The sequence below is a fragment of the Geotrypetes seraphini genome, chromosome 10 (assembly GCF_902459505.1).
Source record: "Geotrypetes seraphini chromosome 10, aGeoSer1.1, whole genome shotgun sequence".
Classification (NCBI taxonomy): Eukaryota; Metazoa; Chordata; class Amphibia; order Gymnophiona; family Dermophiidae; genus Geotrypetes; species Geotrypetes seraphini.
This window is the reverse complement of record NC_047093.1, coordinates 37,545,403-37,568,840: the sequence shown is the minus strand read 5'-3', so window position 1 is coordinate 37,568,840 and position 23,438 is coordinate 37,545,403. Positions and strand designations below refer to the sequence as shown.

At 38.2% G+C, this 23,438-nt stretch overlaps 1 protein-coding gene across 2 annotated transcripts in view; it reads left to right on the top strand.

The window, feature by feature from the left end:
* The window catches only part of MYH10 (myosin heavy chain 10), a 365,956-nt gene that overhangs the window by 180,810 nt on the left and 161,708 nt on the right, over positions 1 to 23,438 (top strand). The gene's annotated exons all lie outside the window — the stretch shown is intronic.

Sequence of the window (23,438 nt, the reverse complement as noted above, 5' to 3'; positions counted from 1 at the left end):
TGAGTATATGTTTTATTTGCACTTCGTTTCTGGTTGTGGTGGAGCTAAGGGTTCGATGTGAGTCTACAGAAGGAATATGTGTTACTGGTACTTAGGGCAGTAGTTTTAGTTCTTCTGGAACTAAGAGAAGTTATTCCATTTACTTCATAGTGCCCAAGACGAGGGAATTGGTCAGACGGGGGCTGGATCTCATTCTGGTAAATTCGTTTCTCAGAGTTATAGAGAAAAAACTGTGAGAATATTTACAATTTCCCTATGGACACCGAATTAGCACTATCTGCGCATGGCTCTCATCGAGCAGCGCTATCAGTTTTGGCAGATGCCATTTAGCCTAGCCACGGCTCCACAAACATTTTAGAAATTGAGGGCAGTAGTGGCATTTTGGCGCAAACAGGAGATTCAGGTACTTTCTTTCTTAGACGACTGCTTGATTTGGATGTCTTCCAGCCAGGTCAATTTGTCAGACACAAACGGGTGATTTCTTTTATTTGAACGTCTTTTCTTCAATTCTTTGGATTTGAATCTTCAAATTTCCAAAGAGCTCTTTTCTTCTGTACTAATTATTGGAATATCGTGGGATGTTGTTCACGTAGGAAAGGAATGTGTTTCTTCCCAGAGACTGGGGCAATAGGTTACAGTCTCAGGTATGCCGCCTTCTTCAGTCACCAAGAACAAGAGTATGGGATTCTGTACAGGTTCTAGGATCTATGGTGGTGACTCCACTGGGAACTTGGCGGCTCGCTTTCACGTGAGAACGCTTCAGCAGTCGCTTTTGTTCCAGTGGTTCCCGGTATATCAATGCTCCAATTGTAGTATCTAGTAGGCTCCTCAAGCATCATCGCTCAATATAATTTGGTGGCTCAGTGAGCTTAATCTTTTCAAAGGCATGCCTCGGTCTTTGCTGGACTGGCTCATAGTCACCAAACATCCCAGGCTGTCAGGTTTGGGGGCTCAGTGCCTTCAATCCTCAGCACAAGGAGTCTGGTATTAAGAGGAGACTCGGTACTCATTAATTCTTCTGAACTGAAGCATGGTCAGGCTACCATTTCAGACCATTCTTCCGGAATGACGATAAAGGTCTTTTAGGACAGTGTTATGACGGTGGTATTTCTCTACAGCCAGGAAAGTATGTGATGTACTCAGTTGGCGAGTAAAGTAATGGTTTTACTTCAGTGGGTAGAATCTCATCTTCCTCTTCTGTCAACGCATTATTTTACCAGGACAGGATAGACTTTCTCACCACAAAATCTGAGCAGGGACCGTCTATTGTATGTTAAAATGTACAGCGCTGCGCACGCCTTTCAGCGCTTTAGAAATAAATAGCAGTAGTAGTAAAATCTTCTACATCCTGGAAATTGAGAACTATTCGTTCAGGCATTCCAGCTCTTTGTATAAAGGTGAGATCTCCTAGAACTAGACCTCATGGCCTCGTCTCGAAATTCAAAGCTTCTTAGCTTCTTCAGCAGACGCAGAGGGTAGCAGGGTTGCTTCTTTCTCGCCTCTGGTTTCTCTTTTTTAAGTGTTTCCCCCTGGCTGATGATTGGATGGATTTGCCATCTCAAGCTCGCTTTCAGGGCACAGTAATCAGAGAATCTCCGGATTGGCTGCGCTGTCCTTGCTGATTGGCTGCGCCATCCTTGTTGATAAGTCTTTCGATGGCTGAACTGTTGAGATTCCCGGTATCTCCGGATTTACTCACCTAGGGTCCGATCAACATGAATATTCGTCCTATTTTAGTATTATAACCTAGCTTTTGAAGAGTCATGACTGACGTGTAAGGGTTATGCGAAGCAGGTTATTTCTTTTCCAGGCGATACAGATGTCTTCACCTGTGGCTTATGCTACTGTTTGGAGGCTTTTCCTTTGTTGGGTACTTCTCAACATTGGCACCCTTCCAGACTTCTATGTTATATATTCTTTCTTTTTTGGCACAAGCGTATTGCCAAGGGTTTAGCATTCAATTCCCTTCAGCTTCAAGTGGCAATCTTAGCTTGTTACAAGGGCTAGATATCTCGCTCTTCGCTTACTTCTCAGCTTCATGTAGTTCAGTTCCTAAAAGGAGTACAGTATATTCATACACCTCTTAAGAAACTCTGTCCAGAATACAGTCTTAAGATACTTCTTCGCAGTTTACAGAAGGCTTCGTTTCAACCTTGTCTTTTGAGACTCTAAAAGGCTGTGACGTTTAACACGGTGTTTCTTGTGGCCATGGCTTTAGCTCGGCAGTTTTCTGAGTTGCAGGCCTTGTATGGTGGGGATTCTTATTTCTGATTTACAAATTCTGGAATGTCAGTTCGGACAGTACCACAATTTCTTTTTAAGGTGGTGTCATCCTTTCTTTTATGCCGCTCTCACTTTTCCTTTCTTCTTCCTGGGAGGAGGAATGGGGAGGCGAGCTTTTCTTCACTGCGTTTCTTAAAAGTGTGTAGCATTCTCTGCAATCTGTAGGTTTCTAACGACTTTTAGTCATTTAGATCACCTCTTTGTATTCTTCAAGGGACGCGACAAACGTATGGCAGCGTCCAAAGCCTCCATCGCTCGAAGGGTCCAGGAGGACATTCTTTACGCTTACTTGATGGCAGGTAAGCAGTTGGCAGAAGAACTTCATGACCATTCAGCCAGAGCAATGGCGGCTACTTGGATTCAGTCCAGAGGATTTTTTCCTTGGAGGAGTTTTGTCATGCGGCTACTTGGTCTTCCAAGAATACTTTATCTCAGCATTACTGGTTGGATGTGGGGGTGCATGTAGAGGCCGCGTTTAGTGCTTCGGTTGTTGCGGAGGCGGCGTTTGCTTCCCACCCAGATTGAGGATTGCTTTGCTACATCCCATTGGTCTCTGGATTCATCTGCTAAGGAAGGAAAAATTATGTTCTTACCTGCTAATTTTCTTTCCTTTAGACGCAGCAGATGAATCCAGAGCCCCACCCTTTCTGGATATTGACTGTCTGTTTTTTCTTTTGCAACTTTCAAAGTCTGTTATTATTGATAGTTACATTCTGTATTATTACCTTTTGAAATTTGTTATGAGAGAGAAGTTTTTTTATATGCTAAGAATATTGATGGTTCCAAAAGCTTGGGCAAGGAGCAATACTGAAGAAGCAGGAGGCGTGCCAGCCAATACAACCACCTGTTAATCAGTCTCTCTTTCTTCACCTGCTGGTAGATGTGTGCTATCCTATTGGTCTCTGGATTCATCTGTTGCGTCTAAAGGAAAGAAAATTAACAGGTAAGAACATAATTTTTCCATATGTTGCAACTAGTTAAGCATAGTGCCCTGTTTCCACAGTTTTTACTGCTGGCCACTGCATTGTGATGGGAAGAATTAACTGTCAGAGTCATTGCCCTTGCTATATAAATGCTGTGCAATCTAATTCCTAAGATTTTTGCACATCGTTTGCTTTAACAGTGCATTGGTAATTTGGCTATCTATTAACTAAAATGTTGGAATAACTGACAGAGACTTGCTGATTAAATGTTTTTATCACAGGATTTTTCATTACTCTGCCAACTATGCATTCTAATTTTTCATCATTCCCCTCCCACCCCTGCACCCCCCAATCTTGTCTTGTTCACTCCACAGCCCTGTCTTTGCTCTAAATCTCAAAGTGTACTCTAGGGAGAAAACTGTTTACTTCAGGGTATTTTTTGGCAATAAGCATTTGGCGGCATTATGAATTTCTCGGCTGTTTTGTAGATGAAGTTTTATACAGTATAGCTCCCACTGAGTTTTCTATTGCCAGATTTTAGAAATTATCTGGTAACTAGAGTAACATATTTTATAAAGAGTTCTCACAAGTAATATGGCGCACAAATTAATCTGAAAGAAGCCATTTTAACATGTTCTTAAAACTACATGCAGTATTGTACATGAACCACTGCAATTAATACTTTATCAAGATATAATCTTCTACGAGTGGGTGCTGAAAAGTTCTTAGCTCAACCAAGAAAGGAATGACTGGGAGCCATAGGAGCCAACTTTTCAAAATGGTTGGGGGTGCTCAAAAGCTCTGCCCCCATAATAATAGTATGTTTGTTTATTTGTGTTTATAGACCGTTCTTTGCTATAACATCAAAGTGCTTTACAAAAATAAAACCAAAAAAGGAAAAGAACTCCGTTATCATAAGGAGAGATAGTATTAATTGTAATACCATTTTCTCCCATTCATTTTTCATATATACACACACAATATAATCTTATTAACAATATATAATGGTTAACCACAAAATTAAACTACACTGTTTGCTTCTCAGCATTCGTTTCTACCAGAACACCTGGCTTTGGTCACACCTGAAAACACAAATAACCCCTATGCAAATACAGGACCACAAACTAAGAGTAGTAATATATATAAATGAAACCCTAAGATGCCAGATTCTACATACAGTATAACACAAGAGAAAAAGAAAATAATTTCTTCCTGATTAGTGCAAACTATAGACAGCAGATATAAATTCTCAAAATTGATGCATTTCAATCACTAAATTGAAAATAAAATTATTTTCCCTACCTTTAGTGATTTTATTTTTCTAATCATCTTTTTCCCAATCTCTGGTTGTACTTCCTTCTGTCTGTGCTCTTAACTGCTGGCCCATATCATTTGCTGTTTTTCTTTCCTTCACTTTCTGCCCTATATCCATCTTTAGCATTAACTTTTAACATTTAACTTTCTTCCATTTTTCTGCTTTCTTCTCAAAATCTATCTACTTTTCCATGTCTTCCCTTCCCTTCCTATCTATCCATGTGTACCATTTCCTCCCTCTTTCTTCTCCCCTATTCCCATCTATCTATAAGAAGCATTTCTTCTATCTCTCTTCCCTTCCACACCCATCGCTGTGCTCCCTGTCCTATGGTTTGACATTTGTCTCCCCCCCCCCTTCCTGTGGTTTGGCATTTTCTCCTCTTCTTCCCACAGCCTGGTATATCCTCTCCCATGTTCTTGTATCTCTTTCCCTTCTTCCATCATTCTTCTCTGCAATCTGACATCTCTCCCTTCCTTAAGTCATTTCTCCTCCCTCCCAGTGTAACATTTCTCCTTCCCTTCCTTCTTTCTGCCCCTTGAAGTGCAACATCTCCCCTCCCCTCTGGTCTGCGTTTCTCCCTCCCCATCCCCACCCCTGGGTTAACTTAAAACAGCTCCAGGGAACTTTGTAGTCTAGGCATCCCATCCCCTTCTGTCCATCTCCCTCCCTCCCTCCCCCTCCCGTTCCCAGTCTTTCAAAGTTGAAATCTTCTTTTTCAGAGGGGTCCTGGTGCAGCAGGCATTCTCACAGGTTGTCAGCGCTGCCCCGAAGTGTTCCTTCTGCCACGATTCGCCCAAGCAGAAACAGAAAGTTGCGTCAGAGGGAGGTAGATCACGGCAGATGGAAAGCTTCGAGGCAGCATCGGTAGCCTGTGAGAATGGCTTTCATGCCAGGCCCCATCTGGAAAAGAAGATTTCAGTTTTGAAAGGAGACCAGGAAGGCAATGGCATACTAGTATATTTGACAACTGGTGCTGATCATTTTTTAATGCCCCCATCCTCTATATAAAAAAATATTTTTAGTAATAATCCATGAGTCACACACAAGGGTGCACCTAGGAAAAGGCAGCATGTTAAACACTGCTGTGAGCACTAGAACATCACTCGTTGTAAAACTAAACAAGCCAGATTAATACAGATCAATCCTGCACAGTCAATGCTAACAGAAAACAATGTACTTTTCATACATCCAAAACAGTTACCCCCTCACCCAGTATGGAATAAGTAATCACAAACTAAAAATAGAAATATGTAGACAAAAGTTAAACTGAACTGTCAAGAAGCCAGACTTTGCAATAGAGAATAACATGGTTATGTAAGTAACCTGCAGGAATGGGGGGGGGGGAGAGGGTAGAGATTGGTTACCTCAGGTACGGGGACAAGGCCATTCACTGTGAATGTGACACCTGGGTCTGTCCTTTTGCGTCTCCCAGGGCAGGCATACCAGCCTGTTAGAAGCTTCTTGCACATGTGACGCAAGGCTGCTCGGACCGGAACCTTTTTGCTGCCTAGTCCCTCCTTTTGATGTAACATCTGCTTCGGGCCTTCCTCTGTGCTAAGTCCTACCTTTGTGGAAAAGGAAGTAGGTGGGACCCAGCAGAGAGGAAGGTCTGAAGCCAACGAGAGCAGCGAATCATGAATGCTCCTACAGCCAGAAGAAGTTTGTGACGCCAGCCCTCAGAGCCACCCCCTTGTTAGCTGCTGAGGGAAGGTGAAGGAAAGGGAGAGAGAGGTGCACGGGTTGGAAGGAGAAGAGATTTCCTGACCTCATGCCAGTGTTTGTATTCTGTAAACAGCTTGGACCAGTAAAATGAATGAGCAGTATAACAAGACTAATAAAACATAAACCATCAACTGAGGTCCCAAAAATATTGGGGGTGCTTGGGCACCCACAAAGCTGGTACCTATGCGTGGAGCCATGGAACTTACAAGTTTATTCCACATATTCACCCCTAAGTTCAAAATACTTGTCGCATCTTGTCTGAAGTTTCTGTAATTCTTCCCCAAAATACTCTGGTCACTGAAGTACTGCTCTGCTGCTGCAATCCCCTCTAAACCACTCGAAAATTATTGCCTTTTCAAACTTTCTTTAAGGTTTGGAAACAGAAAATAGTCAGATGGAGCAAAAGCTGGTGAATTAGAGTGGATGGTCTATGCACTGAAACCCCAACTACATCAGAACATCCATCGTTTTGCCAGCCTTGTGAGCCAATGCATTGTCTTGCAAAAAGAGAACTTTCTGTAGATTCCCTCTCCTTTTTTCTTTCAATGCTTCCTTTTAATCAGCACAGCAAGTTACAGTACTATTCTACATTTACTATATGGTCCCTTGGAAGACAGTCGGTCATTACAGCACCTTCCTGATCCCAAAACACTATGGCCATGACCTTTCCTTCTGACTTTCAGGTCTTCAGTTTCCTTGGCCTTGGAGACCCTGAGTGCAACCATTGCATGAACTGTTATTTTGTCTCCGGATCATAGTGGTGTAACCATATTTCATCAACAGTAACTTAGTTATTCCAAAAAGTTGGCACCAGCTTGCTGAAAATGCAGCAAAATCATCTTAGAAGTGTCCACTGTGACATTTCTTGTCAGTGAGTTCTCGCAGCAGCCATTCAGCTATCAGTTCGGCGTGGGGCAGGAGAGTGGAAAGACCACTCCTGCTCCAGCCCACCACTTGACTACAAGGGATTTCAAAGGTATGCAGGGGAGGCAGGAGGGAGTTAAGTTGTCACAGCCAGCCAGGACAGGAGGCGGGAGGGATCCCTTCTGTCCCGACCCACCGCTGGACCACCATTGTTTTGGCCTCAAAATCTCTGCTTATATTCGAGTATATATGGTATATGTCAATGCAGCGTGTATTTAGAGTACCTAATCATGCACATGGAAATCGGTGCTGCAAGTCCCATAATGCACCAGGAAGGAATGGTTAAAATAAATTCAGGGTTCTCGAAATCTTTACCCTGGCACTTTGCAACTTGGCATTTCTGTTAACACATCTACAATTCACTGAATGCATTTTAAGTTCTTAATTCATAGGTATACATGTGTACAAATGATTTGCATGCACTTGACACTTTTAGGTGCCTAGTCAAGCTATAAATGCGTGCAAAACTCTAACAATCCCTGTATTATGCATCATATTTCCTAAGTCAGCATTATTCAATCATTTAAAATTTTTTTCGCCTATTTATGAAACTTATGGGTATTTAATGTAACAACATTTTTTTATTGCTTTTATCTGAACTGAATTCAGTGGCTTATTTCTATAAACCATTTTTATTATAAACTCTCTTGTATTGCACTAATAAAATATACTGGAATCTCTTTATGATCTAATTGTATCTAATCCCACAGGTTTTCTGGGCTGGTGTGTTTTGCTTTTCTTGTTCTTTTGTTTAGTGGCTTCAACATTTTCTGCCTACTAACCAAATTCTATTGTATCTGCTGTCTATTTTGCTGTTTCTCTGCTTTAGAGATTCATAATGTTCAGAGAGCCTCTTTCTATGACAATATTTCTGACCTCCATGATCCTACAGGTGAATGTATGCAAAATTCACAGGCCTAGGACTATATGTACAGGAGAAGCTTATTTTGCCTGTAAGCTTGCATGAACTTTACATTTCATGCTAAATCTAGCATACCTCTACAAGGCATGTATACCTGTTCAGATATTATTGTATTACTATTCCTGCACAGCATTTGTAGTGTAGCTTGAAAGGTATGTGCCTGTAAACTAGTTGCATTTTTGCACTGCAGTAATCTTCCCATTCAAATGCCTGTATCTAAGTAGAATATGCAGCCAGCTATATTAGATTCCTCAAGAAATATACATCAAATCATAAAATATTGAAATGTTAAGTCCTTCATAATGTAGCTGGTATGCTAACAAGTACAATGAAATAACCAGCCACCATTTCTAGTAATTCTTGTGGCACTGAATATTGGTAATTATAAGAATGTACATGTGCAAAATGCAGCTGATTCAGAATAGTTAGTACTTTTGTCATTTTTGGCAAATGAAGCTGAAAGAGTGTCTTTCAGATGGTTTGAGTTTACTTTTGTTTTCATTGTATTTGTTTTTAATTCTGTGGTACAAACTTGTTAATTTTGTAGTTTTTGGCATTAGCATGTGAGGGCCCATTTCCTTTCAAATAATAAATTTATTGAAATTAATATAGCTTTGTTATGAAATAATATTACTAGCCACATGCTTTCAACACAAGTGTAAAACCTTATGGAGAACTGATTTTCAGGGTAACAATACAATTGTTTTGGATATCCTGAAAATCAGACCAGTTTGCAACTATTAGCTAGACCTGAACATACCTGTTTTTATAGTAATATATATTTAAATATAATACATTAAACATAACAGTTGAAACACTCACTTAGGTGGTACATAGTGCAGCAATAGCGCATGCTACACAGCATAAATGTTTCCAGCAAACAACTCAAACCTAAGAATAAAACAGAGTACATTTCAGCATAATGTGAAAATGTAAATTTAAATCTTAAATGTATATTCTTGAAATTAATTACACCAGCAAAATCTGTGAGAAATATTAATGATAGTAACCCTCCTCCTAAAAAAAAATATATATATATATATATATATACATACATATATATATATATATATATATATATATATATATATATATATATATATATATATATATATATATATATAATTTGAGGTTTACAGGTGAATTTTCTGGACATATTTGTAAGTAGATTTGACCAAGAAAATCATAAGTTGTGTATGCAAAAGCTGTTTATTTACCACTAAACTTTTTTCTTGAATATATTTATCTCCAAAGAGGACATAACTTTTTGCTGCTTTCATGTCACATTACTCCTAATCATTTAAAAGTTTAGCTCACCATGTAAGCTAACAAGGATTTTCTTTCAAATAAAAAGAGGGAAGAGATGTTTAGATATATAGTAGGCTAGTTCTGCCATTTAGCATAAGTGGCTCCTGCAGGCTGTAAGTGGGGTTTAAAGTGTTAAGAAAATCCAGACTTGACAGCTGAAGATACTTAATAGTAGCCACAGATTAAAGAAAGACATAAGCAACTGTCTGCCACAGCATCTAGTAAAGGTAATAATAAACGTTCAAGACTCATTCACCCCAAGCTTGTCAAAGCAAATGGGGTACCTTCTGAAGTAGCTCCCATGCTAAAAGAGGAGAACAAAGTTGAGCATAGCACTTCAGAGATTCAAAAGGGCTCTTTAATGCCTTTTATATTACATAATTTGATATAAAATGACATTCAAAGCACCTTTTAATGCCTTTTTATTAGCAGTTCAAAAATTTACAGTATCTCTAAGTTATGCTGCTACTGTTAAGTTGCACATTAGCTTGGATAAGTTGAAGTATAGATAAGGACTGTTCACTGACTGAGGTGCCATATAATGTTTCCTAATTTTTTACATTACACTAACCCCCCCCCTCTTTTATGAAACTGCAATAGCAGTTTCTAGCACAGAGCCACGCTGAATGGCCCGCACTGCTCCCGACGCTCATAGGAACTCTATGAGCATCGGGAGCAGGTCGGGCCACTCAGCGCAGCTCCCCGTGCTAGAAACTGCTATCGCAGTTTCGTAAAAGGAGGCCTTAATGTAAGAAGAAAAGTAGTACAGTGGTGCCTCACACAACGAACTTAATTGGTTCCAGGAGCAAGTTTGTTATGTGAAACGTTCGTTATGTGAAACGCGTTTTCCCATAGGAATACATGTAAAAAAAAATAATTCGTTCTGCAGCATAAAATATGCTAAGATGACATAAAAAAGATAAATTTTTTGTTATTATTTTTATTTAGATACATCTAAAAACATACATCTCCCTGTCCTTTTACTTCCACTATCTTCCTATCCCATCTCTATTCCCTTTTGTCCCTCTCCCCATGATCAATCATCTCACCACCTCTCTCTGCCCTCACCCTCAGGGTTCAAGATTGCTTCCACTCTTTTTCCTGTTGTTCTCTCTGCCTGTCACCCTATGATTTAGCATCCCTTCTGCCCTTGTCCAATATTTCCCCTTCTCTCCCTCCCTCTCATCCCCTGCTCCAACATGTGCTTTCTCCACTCCACCTTTCCTCCCTCCCTGCCTCCACCTTTGTGGCGCTTTTGCACCCGACCGACAACAGAACAGGCCCGGTCGGACAAATCTCCCTGTCCTGTAGCCGCGAATCTAAATTACCTTCTTACAGCAGCTGGATTATTGAAGCTGCTGTAAGAGGTAATTAAGATTCGCGGCTACAGGGCAGGGAGGTTTGTCGGCCGGGCCTGTTGTCGGTCGATCGGGGGACCTGACCATCTGTGCACATTCTTCGGGGCGGACCGCCCCCTCCCCCCTCTTTCGTTCGCCATTGCCTTCTTCCTACCTGCCCTGCCGCAGCCGCACACAGCCGACCGGAAGTCTTCCTGATGTCAGCGCTGACGTCGGAGGAAGGGAGGGCTTTGCTTAAGCCCTCCCTCCGACGTCAGCGCTGACATCGGGAAGATTTCCGTTCGGCTGTGTGCGGCTGCGACAGGGCAGGTAAGGAGAAGGAGACTACCCTCGCGGCTCGACCAACCCCGCTGCGATCCAACCCCGCAGGAACCCCGGAAGTATGCAGCTCGGGCGACTTCGTTGTGTGAAACGAAGTACGTTATACGGATCACGACATAAAGTTCGTTGTGCGCAGCGTTCGCTGTGCGAGGCGTTCGCTGTGCGAGGCACCACTGTATTTGGGTTCATCTAATTGCAAAACAGTTTACCATGGTCAAGGTTTAAAAAAATCTGGTAATAGCTTCCATAACTTAACTACAATGAATTCAAATTTTTCAGTATATCTGGATTGTTAACATGAGAGAATGCATTTTCTTAATCCTTCTGTCCTTTTATTATTTAAAAAAAATTCAGTCATATTAAAACATTTTGGCCCGGATTCTTTAATCAGCGCTGTTGGTAGCTGCCTTAAAGTGGCCTCCAATTACGTGTCACGCACAATGGCACCAGATATAGAATCATGCCTCTGGCAAAGGTAGGTGCCAGAAATGTAGGCCAGGGTTTTCCAGGCCTACATTTCCAGTGTGTTCCTTTGATGTGAATCATGCCTCCGTAGGCACATTAGGCTCCCTAACGCCAATTCTAGTGTTAGCCCTGCCCACATTGGTGTTTGGCAGACTAAAGCGCTTATGGAGTTGCAATTCTGATGTTTTTTTTTTTTAGGTACTGGTAGGACCTTGAAATTCAGTTAAAGTTGTTTAAAAAGGCCTCTTTACTGAGCTTGGTGCCTAAAAAATTAGCGCCAATTAGAGAATCTAGGCCTTTGGGTGTAATTTACAAACAGTAGGGAGAAGAAACTGAAGCACACAGTACAATAATAGAAGAAAAGCACCAAGGGCCTTGCAAAAGGGATGAGGCTCACAAACAAAACCTAGAATTCTCAATGATTGGTATGATTCTAAAACTTGGTGGTGCACGCGAATGGTCGGGTAAAGAGAGACAGACATTTTTTAATATAAAATAATATAATAATTTATGAAATTGCTGTTAAAACAGAAGATATAAGGAAAATGGCCTCAGGAAAGCAAAGTAAAGCTGAAGCTGCGATATCTAATGCTGGCAGTGTGAAAAGGTCGAAACCCGAACCGGTAACTCCATCAAAGGCTCCACTACCTAAGGAATGTAAGTGCGATGAGGAAATACTTAAAGAAATTAAAGAGATTAAAGAAATTGTATTGCTGAACTCAAAGAAGTTAAACGATTTGCAAGAGGAAGTTTCCACTTTAAATAAGAGAACTGAGATATTAGAAGTTAAAGTGAACAGGCTTGAAAGGAATGTTGAGAGTTTTGAAACTGAAAAGAAACAGTTCAAAATAGACAGAGAGAAAATTGCACTGCTGACAAAGGAATTGGAAGATTGCTCAAACAAAATGAGAAGGAGCAATTTAAGAATTTCAGGCTTACCGGAAAAGGTAGAGAAGGGGAATCCGATTTCCTTTTTGGAAAATTTTCTTCCGAAAGTCCTGCCCATAAAAACTAAGTTTCCGGTAGAAATTGAACGTGCGCACAGGGTGCCAATGAGAAGACCGGATAAATTTGTTGGTCCCTGCCCGCTAATCTTTAAACTTTTACGACATCAGCAAGCACTAGAGATTATACGTCTGGCAAAAGAAAATCAGAATTTGCGCTGTCAAGATGCAAGAATCCACTTAGTGCCGGACTTCGCAAAATCTACTGCAGAAAAGAGGAAACAATTTCTGGATTTAAGACCGAATCTAAGAGAAATTGGAGCGCAAACTGAGGGCGCCAATCATCATTTTTTACTTTGGTTTTATTTGGTAATTTTACCTTTTTGTTTTTTATTCTTACTCTACAACTCAGTTAAATGCTTTAATCCATCTTTAGAATCGATAAACATTTTTATTATCATTAATACAAACAGGATAATGATTAACGCCTTCAATATACCAGTACATTGGGGTCATCGACCACCACCTAAAAACCCGATCCTATTCAACCCAAATAACTTATTAGAAATTCCTACATTGCCAAAACTTTCCATGACCACCTCAAATAATTCATTATCTTCATCAGTAGTCAATAATAATAGAATTACTACCTTAAAATTAGGACTAATAAATTCTAGATCAATCAAAAATAAATTCCATCTTCTAAAAGACACAATTTTAACTCAAGGATTTCATATTTTGTGCATTACAGAAACTTGGTTATCTGAAGGAGAAGAGCCTTATCTTTCATATTGTTGTCCCCCAAACTACGACTTTATCTGGAATCACCGTCACAACAGTAAGGGTGGTGGTCTAGCCATTATTTTTTGTAAAGGCTTAGTAGATCGTTGTGAGCAATCTCTAGGTAACGTTTCCATCGAATATTTACACGTAAAAATTAAAACTCACCCCAATCTGGAATTATTACTACTTTACGCTCCACCTCCGATGGATCAAAATAAAACAATCTCATTACAAAATCTAATTTTCGATCACTGCACATCTTGTTCGCATCCTTTAGTTATGGGAGACTTTAATATTCACTTTGAAGAACAATCATCATCAATCACAAAGGAGATGCTTTCGTTCCTACACACGATTAATCTCTCGCCCATTATTCATCAACCAACTCATTTGGCTAAACATACTCTTGATATGATTCTTACATCTAAATCTTCTCCTTATAAATACTCAGATCCTGTAATTTATCCAGTACCCTGGTCCGATCATTACCTTATTTCTAGTAATCTTACTTTTCAACAACCCATTTCAAATTTATTATTGCCTAACTACAAAACAATCACTTATAGAGATTTTTCTAAAATCGAACAATCTGATGTAACATCAGCATTTGATTCACTTCATTCAGTTTTTACCTCCTCATCTCTCAAAGAACAAATTCAAACATGGGAATTTACATTAAGAAACCTAGTTAATATTAAAGCTCCATTAATTTCCAAAACAATCTCAAGCCGCAAATCTACAAACCCATGGTATACAGAAGAACTCTCACTACTAAAAAAACAGCAAAGATCTCTTGAAAGAAAATGGAGAAATAACAAAACAATTACAAATTTACAACAATACCAAGATCACGCAACCTTCTATAAACTAAAAATAAATCAAGCTAAAAACAAATATTACAACAAAAAAATTGTAGAAACCAAAAGTTCAGCAACTCTGTTTTCATTGATAAAATCTTTATCCCCTCTATTAAAAAAGAACAATGCACAAAATTGCAATCTTACAGCCCAAGATATTGCGGATTACTTTTCTACCAAACTTAATAAGGTTCGAGAGACATTTCAATTTAGTGTATGTAATCAACCTGCAGACAAAACAATTCCCTCTTTCGTTCCATTGTCTAAATGCTCTAAACTTAAAATTCCTACTCTAAAAGATATTGAGCATAGCTTACACAAAATCAACCTTAAGGGAACTCGTGATGAAATTTTGCCACCATACTATTTTAAAAAATTTTTCTCTTGTTTAGGCCCCTTCATTCTCTCACTAATACAAAACAGTTTTCTTTCCGCTACATTTCCCCAGTGTTGGAAACAAACTATAATCACGCCAATAATCAAAAACCATAAAACTACGCCTGAAGAAATCTCTAACTATCGACCTATAGCAAATATCCCTTTTATGGCAAAACTCGCAGAGAGTCTCGTTTTCGAACAAATATCTGACTTTGTTGAATCCACTAATGTTCTTCATCCTTTTCAAACTGGATTCAGAAAATTCCATAACACTGAATATACCATGTTAGGATTAATTAACAACATTCACTACTTCCTTGAACACCATAGATCCGTGGTTCTAATTTCTTTAGACCTAACCGCCGCTTTTGATACCATTGACCACAACCTGTTAATTAATCGACTAGAATCTATTGGAATCATTGATCAAGCTCTTGAATGGTTTAATTCTTTTTTGTCTAACCGCTCTTCTTTCATTAGATTTAACAATAGTATATCCAAAAGCTATTCATTAGAATATGGTATCCCACAAGGTTCAAAATTATCTCCTCTTCTATTCAATATATTTCTGTCACCACTTCTTAACATAGCACAATCTCTAGGTTTCACAGCTTTTGTCTATGCAGATGATATTCAGCTCATTCATCCATTGGATCCAGAAAGCACTGACGACATAGCAGCAATTAACAATAAACTGGTAACAATAAAAAATTGGTTAACTATAAATAAATTATCTTTAAACATTAACAAAACAAAAACGATGCTTTTCCCTTGGAAAAAAGATATAATTCTGAGTTCTCCAATTTCGATCAACAACACCAATTTAGAACAGGTCACTTCTTTAAAAATATTAGGAGTTATGATCGACGATAAGCTTTCTTATCATGAGTACATAAATAATATAGTTAAATCTTGTTTCTACAAACTTCGTTTGATTCGTTCACTTACAAAATTCTTAGAACCAGAATCAATCAACATTCTCATTCATTCCCTCATTATGACTAAATTAGATTATTGCAATTCTCTTCTCATTAATATAACTCAAAAAGAAAAAAGAAGGCTGCAACTCATACAAAACACCGCCGTGAAACTAATTTACAAAGCTAAAAAATATGACCACGTTACTCCGCTGTTGGTTAAATCTCATTGGCTTCCTATAAGCCATCGCTTCACCTTTAAATTGTTGCTTTTGGTGTTCAAAGCTTTAAATTACAATGAACCCCAATTTATTAACAGATGGCTTATCCCATATAGTACAACACGCTCACTTCGTTCATCCTCAACTAATCTTCTTACAGTTCCATCTATTAAAATGATAGGAACTAGAAGACAGGACATGTTCTCAGTTAATGCACCTCAATCGTGGAATCTTTTACCCCAACACATCAGAGAACTAAAAGACCTAACACAGTTTAAAAAAATGCTAAAAACTTTTCTTTTTAAAGATGCGTATGGTTATTATGAGTAGTAAAAATTGATAATCTTATATACATTTTCGGTTTTTTCTTTTTTTTTTTTTTTTTTTTTATTAAAACAGCCATCTTTTACCCACCTTTTGTTTTTCCCTTTTATGTTTCTTCTTCTCTTCTATCAAAATTGTAACTATTTCCCCATTTAGCCTCACATGTCTTGTATGTTTTACCCTCACATTATTGTGAAATTAGGTTTTTGATCAGTTTATTAATACATGTCATTTTTATTGTACATCGCCTAGCAAATTATATAGGCGATTCATCAAGACTTAATAAACTTGAAACTTGAAACTTAATTTATCCTGCTATTATGAAGGTAACGGTGTATAATAAATCTTTTAGCTTTGTTGATCCTGAAAAACTAAGTGTGTAACTGAGTCAACGGGAACAGCCAATGAATGTGTAAAAATATACTCATTGACATAGTTTATTTTAATTTTTGTTTTATTTTGATTCTTGAGTACTATAATATATAATGACAGTTCATTTATAAATATACTTGATTCGTAACGGTTTAAAGAATGTTGGCTATAGAATGTGAACCTGAAGATTCCTGTCACCGGACGCTTTTGTTTAAAATGCTTAAAGTGAGGAATGGAACAAAATGCAAGTATAGTATGGCTGGATTTATGTGGTAAAGCTGAATATGCTATGAACTACGGAGATTTTGATTGGAATTCTATGGAAGGAAGGTATCTGGCTTTGGAAGATTTTAAATAAAATATAATTTTGAAGAAGCAATGCTAACATGATCACTAAAGATTCTATTGGAGGAATTCACCGTATGGATTTGCAGCTTTCTGCTTTTCCTCCTGCAGCTATGAGGACACATACAGCACTCGGGGATAGGCTTACTGTGCCAAACAGTTCATTTTATCTTCAAAGTAAATTGTGCTCAGTGTAGACTGATCATATGAGTAATCATAGAAATTGTATCTGAGCATTTGAAAGCAGAGAGAGAAGTTCCTGTCAAAATGAAGACGTAAGTCTATGGGTTTTGTAGAATTGTCGGGAGAAGACTTTACAACGCAGAACTTTGTAACTGGACATATTTCACAAGAAGACAGCTGGAATTGGAAGATTCTCTGCAAAAATTGAATATTCTGAACTATGATCTCTTGACTGAGTATTTTATGTCTGCAGAAGGATGACAGTTTTAAAAAATGACAAAAGATAGAGTTTGCATACTTGTTTATTTGCTTATAATAACTTTAGGTTCACTGTTTACATGGAAAGGATCTTGAATGAAATTTTTCATATGAAAGGATTTATTTTATTAAGTAATTAAATGTATGTTGTATTTTATATTAATTTATTTTATTCTCTTGAGTGAGATGGATTAACTTTTGAATTATATATTTATTTATGATAAAATAGGATAAATTAATTTATTAGATCAGTTACAAAATGAATAATATTTATGGAAACAAAATTATATATAATACTAAACCTTAAGTTTATATATCGCATCATCTCCATGGAAGTAGAGCTCGGCACGGTTTACAAGAACTTAAAAAAATGAGAAAGGATAGGAAAAGGTTTACATAAGTTTATAAATAGAGTGGAATAATAAGGGAAAAAATAAATTACATATTAGAGAAGAGCCAGGTTTTAGTTGCTTGCGGAATAAATGGAGGGAGCTCAGGTCCCGCAGCGGGATAATAAGGTTGTTCCAGAGACTTGTGATTTTGAATAGAAATGATTTTCCCATGTAGGGAGGGGAAGGATAGTTTTAATCTTTGGGCGGGCCTGGTGGAGGCAGGGCACGAGGAGTTAAAGGAAAGTGGGATTAGGGAAGGAAGGATGCCGTGAATAATCTTAAAAGCCAGGCAAGACCATTTGAATTGGATTCTGGAAATCACTGGGAGCCAGTGAAGATTGGCCAGGAGTGGGGAGACGTGGTCAGATTTATGTTTTGCAAAGAGCAACTTGGCTGCAGTATTCTGAATAAGCTGGAGTCTTTGGAGGCTTTTTTTGTTAAGCATAGGTAAATGGCATTGCAGTAGTCAAGTTTGGAGAGGATGATGGATTGGACGAGGACAACGAAATGTTTTTGGCGGAAGCAGGGTCTTGCTTTCCTTAGCATGTGGAGGCTGAAAAAGCATGATTTTGTCAAGGAGTTGAGGTGGTCGTTGAGGGAGAGAGAGGAGTCAATAATGATGCCAAGGACCTTGCTTGAGAACTCAAGTTGTAAAGCAGCTCCTGAGGGTAGTGCGAAGAGGGTAGGCAGGTGTTCTAACTTTGGGCCGAGCCAGAGTAATTTTGTTTTTGATTCATTTTGTTTCATCTGTACCGAGAGGGACCAGGAGTGGATTCTCATTATGCAGGATGTTATGTTATCGTGGAGGTTGGTGAGGTTCTGGTCTGTTTCAAGAAGAACAAGGATATCATCAGCATATGTGTAGATTGTTTCAAGGGGGGAAAGCTGGAGGTGCTTCAGTGAGAACATATAGATATTAAAAAAGATAGGGGATAGGGGTGATCCCTGAGGGACACCACAAGAAGGAGGCCAAGGAGAGGACATGGTGCCATTAGAGTTGACAATGTAGGAGCGAGAGCGAAGGAAGTTTGAGAACCAATTAAGAACGGTTGAATCAATTCCTATCTCAGAAAGTTGATAAAGTAGTATGTCGTGGTGGACGACATCGAAAGCAGCAGAGAGGTCGAATTGTAAAAGAACAGCAAATTTGTTTTGAGAATGTAGTTGTTGCACCTTTGATATTAGGGAAACAAGGAGGGACTCGGTGCTGAAGCTGGGTCTAAAGCCATGTTGATAGGGGCGAGAATGGAGAATCTCTCTAGGTAAGAAGATAGCTGGGTGGCGACTATGGTCTCAATCAGTTTGGTTAGGAGGGAGATATTTGCTATGGGGCGGTAGTTCGATGGTGAGGAAGGGTCGAGATCAGCTTTTTTCAGAAGAGAGAATAAGGCAATGTGTCCCATTTCTGTGGAGAACAGGCCAGAAAGTAGAGCAGTATTTACAAGATTGGTAAGGGAGGAGATGGCCTGCGCAGGAATGTTATCGTAAAGGTAGGATGGGAAAGGATCTAGGATACATTTGCAGGATTTCAATTTGAGACAAAGTTTAGAGATCTGGGATTCGGAGGCTAGTTCGAAGGCAGTCCAGGATCTATCAGCAGGGATAGGGTTGGAGTCATTGGGAGGTAGAGAGTTGTAAGAGATAGTTGGGGGAAAGGAACTTCTTATGGTCGTGATCTTTTCGTTGAAAAATTTGGCTAGGTCATTTAAATTGTTATTTTGAGACAGTTCCTGGGGGCTGATCTTATTTTATTTAGGAGATATAATCTTCAATATTGAGTGAAAATAAAATGATAGTAGATGTCAAGGATTTATTGAATGTGATTTCATATTATATTACAAATAAGATTAATATAAAATTGATTATTTTAATATATAAATGATTTATTTTTGTGGTCTGTTGGGGATTTATCTTGATTTGCCTGATCTTATATGTGCGATTCCAAGTCTTCAATGTCATTATTTAGGGAGGGAAGGGTGATAATAAAAGGGATGGGAATGAATTGATGAGGGGTATTATGCAAGATGAAACGATTTGGAAAATGGTGTATATTCATATTTTAATATTTATTTTATTCTATGATAAATGGAAGAGTTTTATTATAATTAATTTATATAATGGAGATTAAACTCTTTTCTCTTAATGTTAATGGCCTCAATCACCCAGTAAAAAGAAAAAAAATGCTTGCATTCTTGAAAAAACAAAGGGCTGACATATATTATATACAAGAGACGCATTTTCGGCTATAGAATCAAAGAAACTCGAAGGGGATTGGGTGAAACATTGTTTTTTTGCCCCTGCAGTTGGGAAAAAAGCAGGGGTTGCCATCTTAATAAATAAAAAATGTTCAGCTTCTTTTCAAATGATAGATTTTGATCCCTTAGGAAGGTGGATTAATGTAGAAATGAGAATGGGAAATAATACCTTGGCTTTATTTAATGTTTATGCCCCTAATTCGAATCAAATTGAATTTTTTAAGAACATACAACAATTATTACTCCCACTAGCTGCTTCTAATTTAGTTGTAGCTGGAGATTTGAATGCTGTAATGCAGTGGTGTCCAAACTTTTTTCAAAGAGGGCCAGACTTGATGAAGTGAACATGTGCGAGGGCCGACCATTTTGCCTGACATTTAAAATTAAGTACAAATGAACTATTTTATGTAAACTTTATTGCAAACGATTTGAATTACAATTCTAAACTGTAGTAAAATCACTCTGCCTTTCATATTTAAAGTCCCTAGAAACAGGATAAGGAAGGACGCACTGTTATCGGAAGTCCCGGCGCCGCCCCTCCCCTTCTACCTCTCGGCACTGCTTTCTGGACTTTTTTTATTACATTATATACATATATATGGAATTATATGAAGCAACAGGGCTTTATGGATAAAATTGCACTTACTAAAACAGGAAGTAGACCTCCTCGGTCAACTCTACATGGGGCTACAGGTGGCTGCGTGGTGAGAGAAGGAATGCAGATTTCAAATCCTTCTGCATTCCCGCGTCGTAGGCAGCGCCAGGCACATAGAAAAGAGCGGGGGCGGGGATGTGCGATGGCTCAGACACAGAGAAAGACATTGATCAGCCGTGTCTCTGGGGGAAGTAAAGGACGGGCTGCAACTGGCCCGCGGGCTGGACTTTGGACATTACTGCTGTAATGGATCCTTTTATGGATTAAAAAAACAAGTAAAAATATAAAATCATTAGGGTTAGATAATTTGGCACAATCTTGTGATTTGAAAGATATATGGTAAATACTTCATTTTAATGATCAGGAATTTTCTTTTTGTTCACAAGTTCATAAATCATTTTCAAAAATTGATTATACTTATGTATCAAATTCACTGGTACAACAAGTGACACAAGCTTCCATTGATCCAATTATTTTATCTGATCATGGAGGGGTGTGAATTGATTTTAAACTTGAAGATAAGGATAAAAATAGATCAATATGGAGGTTTGATAATACATTGGTTGCGGATTCAGTCTTCCTTGAGGAGTTTAAATTGAAGATAATTGAATTTTTTCAAATAAATACATCAGAAGAAATTAGCAAAGAAATATTATGGGATGCATTTAAAGCCACTATAAGAGGTAATATTATTTCATATTCTGCATATATTAAAAAACAACTTGGAAAACAATTTTCTAATTTGGAAGAAGAAATTAAACATTTGGAATCTAAATTAGTAGATAAATTGGAACAAGACACTTTACAGGCTCTTTTAAAAGCAAAGGGTAAATATAATGAATTATCTTCAAAACTAGTAAGGAAAGATTTATTTTCTCAGCAAACCATGTATTATGGAAGTTCAAATAGGGCGGGAAGATTACTGGCAAACTATCTTAAAGAAAAGAAAAACAAAAATTATAGCAATAAAGGATGAAAAAGGAAATACACACACTCAGATAGGAATTATTTTAAATCAATTTTTAAATTTTTATAAAGACCTGCATTCTTCAAAGTCTTATACTGATAAAACTCAAGATGGTTTAGAATATTTTAAAGCTTATTGATGGCTCGAAAGTTCCTGATCACATGAAAAAAAGTTTAGAAGAGCCTATATCATTAAAAGAATTAGAAACAGCATTGAAGTCTCTTAGAGTTGGATCCGCTCCAGGTGGGGATGGTTTTACAGTGGAATTTTATAAATCATTTCAAACTTCTCTATTACCCCATTTATTAAATTTATATCAGTCTCAACTAAGTAAAGGTTGCATTTCAGGTACTAAGGCAGAATCCTTGACTATTGTTTTGCCAAAGCCAAATAAAGATCCTACTTTGATTTCAAATTACAGGCCTATTTCTTTAATGTGGATGGAAAATTATTAGCTAAAGCATTGGCAATGCGGTTGGCTAAGGCTCTCCCTTTTATCATTGATGTGCATCAAACTGGATTTGTTGAGAACAGACATTCATCTAATAATACCAGATTGGCTTGTCACACATTAAATTTAACAAAAGCCATGAATGATCCAGCATTTATGGTATCTTTGGATGCAGAGAAAGCTTTTGATAGAGTGGAATGAACATTCATGTATCAGGCATTGGAATGGTTTGGTATAGGTTCGGGATTTATACAAATGATTCAAACTTTGTATAGCTCCCCTATGGCAAGATTATATATTAATAATAATTTATCAGAACGTTTTAATTTGCTTAGGGGAGTTAGACAGGGTTGTCCACTATCTCCTTTGCTCTTTGATATTGTTTTAGAACCCTTATTATTAGCTATTCAACAAGCAAAGGGGATAAGAACATAAGAAATGCCTGCACCGGATCAGACCTGGGGGTCCATCCAGTCCGGTGGTCCGCACACGCGGAGGCTCAGCCAGGCGTACCTGGGCAAATACCGTAATCATTTGTATCCCTCAATGTGTCCTGCAATTTTACCTTAAATCCTAAAATGGTGGTTTCCTCCACCACATCCTCTGGGAGAGCGTTCCAGGTGTTCACCACCCGCTATGCGAAGCAGAACTTTCTGACGTTGGTCATGGCCGTGACCCCTCTCAGCTTCAGTCCATGACCTCTTCTCCGAGCCACATTTGACAAAGTGAATAACGCTGTTTCTTGATCTCCATCCTTTCCCCTTGTCGGTGAGTGAGCATGCTCCATTTTGTCGAATCCTTTTAATATTTTAAAAGTCTCTATTAGATCCCCTCTCAGTCTTCTCTTCTCAAGGGTGAATAACCCCAGATTTCTGAGGCGTTCTTTGTAGCTCAAGTTCTCTATACCTTTTACTAGTTTCGTCGCTCGCCTCTGCACCCTCTCCGTAAAGATTGGGAATATAAAGTCTCTGCATATGCAGATGATATATTACTTCATTTGAGAAATCCAAGAATAACCATTCCATGTTTGTTGGAATTGATAGAAAAATTTGGAAAATTCTCAGGATATAAGATAAATTGGAGTAAATCTGAAATTCTTCCACTTAATGTACATTGTACAAGGAGTTTGTTTGATACATTCTCATTTGTATGGAAGGAAGATGGACTAAAATATTTAGGTATTTGGATTAAAAACACACTAGAAGATACGGTGAAAGAGAATGAAAAATTTATATTAAAAAAGGCAACAGAAATGTGTAAGCAGTGGAATCATTTGCATTTATCTTGGTGGGGGAGAGTTCAAATTGTTAAAATGATGATATTGCCTGTAGTTTGTTATCCAATGGGAATGATATCAGTTTTTTTTTTTTCAGGGATCTTTTTATAAAAAATTGAATTCTATTCTTACAAAATTTGTTTGGCTAGGTAAAACTCCTAGGATCACTCTAGTATCTTTACAAAAGCCAATTAAGGAGGGTGGGGTAAATTTTCCAAACTTTTATAGGTACCTTCAAGCCTATATTTTACGCCAAGGTATGTATTGGATCTTCCCTGAGCTCATTGATTACACACCGGATTGGTTGTATCTGGAATGG